This window comes from Pteropus vampyrus, unplaced genomic scaffold (genome assembly GCF_000151845.1).
Source record: "Pteropus vampyrus isolate Shadow unplaced genomic scaffold, Pvam_2.0 Scaffold104, whole genome shotgun sequence".
NCBI lineage: Eukaryota > Metazoa > Chordata > Mammalia > Chiroptera > Pteropodidae > Pteropus > Pteropus vampyrus.
Window position 1 is genome coordinate 1299008 of NW_011888885.1, and position 6079 is coordinate 1305086.

General features: G+C 37.4%; 1 non-coding gene across 1 annotated transcript; it reads left to right on the forward strand.

Annotated features, from left to right (window-relative positions):
* Positions 1–5118: 5118 nt before the first annotated feature.
* LOC111742967 lies at positions 5119–5237 on the forward strand. Its single transcript, XR_002781538.1, has one exon. It is a non-coding gene; the product is annotated as a 5S ribosomal RNA (ribosomal RNA).
* The last annotated feature ends 842 nt before the right edge of the window (positions 5238–6079 follow it).

A 6079-nucleotide genomic window follows, 5' to 3' on the forward strand; every position in this document is an offset into this window, starting at 1 on the left:
TAAGGAACAGATTCCTCTGAAAGACTGCTTTCGGTTGCTGGCAGGACAGCAGAGCTTTGCCTGGTTGGAAAGCATGCTTGCGATCCCAAGGAGGCTCAGCCAGCAGCAGTGTCTTGTGTTGACTTTGCTGGGAGGGTCACCTGCAGGTTAACTGCTGGAAAGGGACCATGTTCTGAGTGGCTATGGCAGGACCCTCCCATTTTCAGTTAGTTTGCCTTATAACACAGCCAGCCCTGTCTTCATTACACACCCCAAGGCCTAGATTTCAATGGAAAGAGTCTCAAAAGTGGAAAGAAAAAGGGGGTGGGGGAGTGTGTGAGATGTGACATGACCTGAAAGCACTGGGATGGACAGGTCACCTCTCTGTTCCCTCCTCTTCCCAGGGTTATAAATGCCTTTCCTCCTGGAAGGGGTGGAGTGAGAGTTGATGCCAATTTAATGGGTCACAACTGGGTGTCTCTCCCTTCCTGGAAGGCCTGGCAACATCTCTCCTACGACTGTGATTCAGAAGAAAGTGTTCACAAGGATGACTATCTAATCGGGGAATTAGCCTTGGTTCATGAGGCAGGCATTAGGAGACTCTTAAAAAATCTAATGGGAAAAAAAGGCCCAAATCAGGAAATGATGCCAGTAATCACACCCTGAATGCCTATTATACACAAACACTATTAAGACTTGGAGCAATTATTTGTAAACAATCACCAAATAAAATTGAGAGATATTTATCTTGAGCACCTACTCCATTAAAGACACTGCCAATTTCTCCTACTTTATTTCCTTCCTTCAAATCATTGCACTGTTTAGTTTAATTTTCACAAATTATGATCTAGGGACCATCTGATTCCAAATTCCCTGGGGCAATGGTTAAAAACTGAGATTTCTGAGTACCACCTTAGATCTATGGCATCAGAATTTCCACAGGGTGAGACACAGGAACTGGAATTTAAAGTACAATTTTATTAGGGAAATTTTAAGCATATTCAAAAGTAAAGAGAAAATATAGTGACTTACCATGTACTTATCACCCAGCTTTAATAATTATCAACCTATGGCCAATCTTACTTGATTAATACCCTCCTTCACCCCAGATTATTTTGAAGCAAGTACCAGATACCACACTGTTTCATCTGTAAATATTCCAGTGTATCTCTAAATGATAGGACTTTAAAAAAATCTAAATACATTAAAAATTGATGATATTTCCTTTATTTCAAACATCTAGTCGCTATTTAAATTTCCCACGTTGTCTCACAATTTTTTTAATCAAACACCAAGTAACTTTCCCACATTGCAATTGGCTGATATGCTTTTGGCCTTTTTTTTCCCTCCTCAATCACTCTTTCTACCACCATTACCCCCACTTCTTATTTGTTACAGAAATTGAGTTGTTTGTCTTGTAGTTTCCCACAATCTGTATTTTGCTGGTTATAACTTTGTGATATCAGTTAGCATGTCCTTTGATCCCTGTATTTTCTTTAATTTAAATAATAATATATAATACTTAATTTTACAATTTATTATATATTTTACTTACTTGAATTTTATTATTTATGTATTGATAACTATATAATAATTACAAATAATTTTTATTATCATTAAAATGTAAAGCCTTGATCAGATTCAGATTTATGTTTTTGGCATGAATACTTTGGAGATGATATGAGGTATCGAACACTTTCATCTAGAGGCACTAAATGTCTGGTTGTATTTTTATAATGTTAGTAGCTATGAATGAACATTGCTCAGTTCCATGAACTCATTTGGGATGCTGGTTCTTTATTTTCAAAGCAATCAAGGTGGACTTTACACACATTAAAACTCAAGGATTTTGCTTTAGTCTTGTTTCCATGCTTCTGGTCAATTGGTCTCATAGAAAAGCAGATATGCCCTCTAGTAAACTCTTCTAATGATACCAAATCGAGGCTAAGCAAGATAATCCTTTGGAGTGTGGGGAGACTATATTAGTTTTGTATTTGTTACTTTTTAAAGTTAAATATGAAATTAATTTCATTAATATTCCATGTATGAATCCATCCTAATACTGTGTAAGATTTATAAGTACACATATATTTGGGGGAAGCTCAAAAAGTTTTGATGGAATGTGCCAAGAAAAAGCTTTGAAGACTGTGGCCTAGAGGATATAGGCCACATCATTGAACTTGTCAGATGGGAATCACTTCCCCAGTTTTATTTCCCATCACTCTCTTTCCCCTCACATCCTATATTGTAGTCATACTGAACTTCAGCTGTTGTTCAATACTGCCATCTTCTTTCACACCTCCCTGCCATTGCTCATTCTCACTCTGTGCCTGTATTGCCCTTCCTACCTGATAGCTTCTCTGTCTATTGAAGCTTACCATAGGTGAGAACGTTTCCCTTCATGCCCTGATGAGCATAGTACATATCGCCATCCTGGCTTTTATCTTTTTGAAATGTAATCGTTCTTTATATATTTGTCTTTCACAGTACATGACATTTCAAATGAGCAAAGGAGCTGTGCCTTTTGTCTGTGTATAATCCTAGTCCAGGATCTGGCTCACAGGTTGTACTTATAAAATGTTAGGATGATTAAGAAAGTTGAAATCTGAGCTGGATATAGAAAAGCAAATAGAAGCAAGAAAGGCATTCTATACACAGAATTAGCATAGCAAAGAGACGATGGTGAAAGCAGCACAGCGTGTTTGGGGATATATAAGTTAGGACTCTTGATGTTGACAGTAACAGAAGCCATCTCTGTCTATAAGTAGGACACTGGAAATGTACTAGAATAATATGAGTGGCTTACAAAATCATCAGAAAGCTACAGGACCAGGCTTAGAAAAAGGTAGGAAGCAAGTATATTCCCAAGAGATTAGAAACAAGAAACACAATAGTTTTTTAGCAAAAAGAATCTAGCTAGGATGGTACTACAACTGCCAGAGGACTCAGCCAATGCCACCACCATCCCTTAAACAAATTTCAACTGCTCCACCATCTTTGCATCCCTCACTCAGCAGTCATCATCCTGAATGGGAGCATCTGATTGGCTAAGCCTAAGTCAGTGCTCATAACACGGAAACAGAGTGGGGGAGATGATGTATTTGACCCTCATCCCATCAGGAATAACATAATGGGAGGATTCTCCCCAAAATAAGAAGGTAAAGTTGTTGATTTGCTGGACGCCAAAAAGAAAAGTACACTTTAATACTTAGAGAGTAAGTAAATTAGGTTGATATTAAAGCAAATAATTTTTCCAGGGGAATGGTCATTGATAAGACTAGCAATGTTGGTAGAAACCAAGTTGTACAGTTCCTCACATAATTTCCAGGCAAAATTATTTAGTATTTGTGCTGTAGGCAAAGGGGGAGCTATTGAAGTTTTATCTGTAGAGGAGTAACACTATTAAAGGAATTATTTGGATAATTAAGGTTATTCCTTTTGGAAGGCTGGATGAGAAGACACTACAGAAAGAGGGTTCAGTTAATGAGTATTTGCAATAATTGTGATTCCAGAGATTAGACATTAATCCACAGTCTAGAAAAGCTGAGTTGGCAGGAGCATTCGAGATCTTGCTCCTTGGCATATGCCATCAGTTTGGCTTAAACAAACTCATAAAAGTTAAAAACAAAAGTTGAGTTGGATCCCTGTATATCAAAGATAAAAGCAGATACTAAGTCTGGATCAGGAGCCAAGCATTGCAGACCAGAAAAAAAGAGTGAAAGGGAGATGGGCAGCTAGGGTTAGAAAGTCTCCAAGGAATTTTGCTGCTCTCTGCACCTGTTATTTCTAATTTAGACCCAAGTGCTTATACCTGAGGATACCTTGAAGGCAACTCATGGTCTCTGCCAGGTATCAGTGGAGGATAAAACAAGGGTTGGATAGAAAAATGTAATAAATGGTAGACTGATGGCATTAACAAAAATATGGAGGAAAATGATGGAAAATGGTGACTTCCATTAGTCTAGGTACATTGAGTTTGAGGTACTAGAAAAACTTCTGCGTAGACATGTCTGCAGGAAATTTGAAATTCGAGTCTGCAGCTCAAGAAAGAGTAGAAGATTTTAGGAAAGGTGTGTCTAAAGAAAATAACATTTATTAAATCTCTACTATGAGCCAAGCACTGTCACATATTTGCTCTTATTTAGCCCTTGTGTAAACTGTTAGCAAGGTGATATAATTGCTCACATATCATAGGTGAGGACTCTGAGCATCTGACATTGTCTTTCTCCAAGTTCATACAACTACTATGTGGTGTAGCCAATACTCAAACCTAAATACTCTGGCTGCTAGATTCTTTATACAATTTTAAATCATATTTTAACCGAATCTGGATGTTGACTGTGATTATAGACTGATGGAGAGATGGGAGAAAATAATAAACACCAAATCTAATCAATGTACTACATACTTGAAACCAATAATAAAATTAAATTAAAAGAAAAAAGAAGAAGAATAAAAGTAAGCCAAAGCCACACAAATGGTAAGGTGACTGGTTTAGTTGACAGACTATAAGCTGCCAAACTAGAAATAATTCTTAAATATAGGTAGGCTAGTATTCATAAGAAAAAATGAGTCAGAGGGTTCAAGTAAAAAATTATTTACCATCTCAGAATTCAGAAATTTCTTAAACTTCTATTGTAGTTTTGCATACATGATGGAATTTTGCTGTGCATGCTCTTTCAATGAGAAAGGTTAACTTTTCACAAATTACTATTACCAAGATTTTTATAACTACTTCTCTAGAAGGTAGAATCTTTTAAAATGGAGGGGAGGGGGAGAAATTATGAAATAGAACAGTGGAATTGGAAGAGTTCATGTTCATTTCACTCAGTAACAGGGGCATAATTTTGACTTTTTAAAAAATTCGAGCATGTACTGAATAACCTCAATCCCAAATACTTATCAGATACATTGGCCATCTCTGTCACCCACATTTGCTTAACCTTCTATTCTCTGGCTACTGAAACTGCTCCCTCATAAGTCATTAAAATTCTTCCCATTGCAAAATCCAGTGGCTTCCCCATTCTACCTCTTCTCCAATGTCTTCTCTGTAGCAGTATTGAATAAAGATATTACAAGTATTTGAGAGGATAGAACCAACAGGGCTTTTGAGACGGAAGAGGAAAAAATTAAACTTGAGTCTATGGCCGTGCTACCCTGAACAAGCCCGATCCCGTCTGATCTCGGAAGCTAAGCAGGGTTGGGCTTGGTTAGTACTTGGATGGGAGACCACCTAGGAAGACCAGGTGCTGTAGGCATAAAAAATAAAAAAAATAAGGGATTGTAAACTGACAAGGTCCTTGCAATCTGTGAGGTCAACCAAGGGTTGCCTCACCTAAAAAAAAAAAAAAGAAAGAAAGAAAAAGAAAAAGAATTAAACTAGGAACCCAAACTCCTGGCATGGATGGAAACTGGATGGATAGTGGTGCCATCCACAAAGATGGGTGGGGCTGAGGCAAGATGGGCAAATGAGAACTTCAGTTGGAAAAAGTGAGTCATGTGTACACACTTTATCTTCTTGAGTAAATCAGAAGCTTCTTGAGGGTAGCAGGGTCATAGGAGATTTTTTTTTAAATTTCTCCTTGTATCCAAATATTCGAATCTCTTTCAACATGTTCTCTCTCTTATATCTTTTGGAAAAGATCTTTGGTCTCAGATTTACTTCCACCGAGAATGTCTGCACCTGTGTTCTTCTGATGATAATGCTGTTAGTGTAGCAAGAATTTCAGCTGATAAAGAGGAAAATAGAAAGTCTCTAAATCCTACTATTCCCAGAAGTCTTTAAAGGTGAAATAAAATTTACTGCAGAGTTGTTACAGTAAAAGAGGAATTACAAAGTAGGAGAAACCAACTTCAAACTGAAGGTTAAATACGACCATTTTTATAAAAACAATGCAAGAGACCAAGATAATTTAAAACCATGATAGGGAAAGCTCTTCATGGGCATAAGCTCTACTCTTTAGCTAGCCTGACTTTCCTGTCCTATGATCGGCTCTTTCTCTCAGAAAGAGCTGCTTTTGTATTAAAACTTTTCATCACAAACAACTTTACTTCTTAGGGATCCTCCACCCTTTTCCCAAAGAGGTGATTATTTAGCATC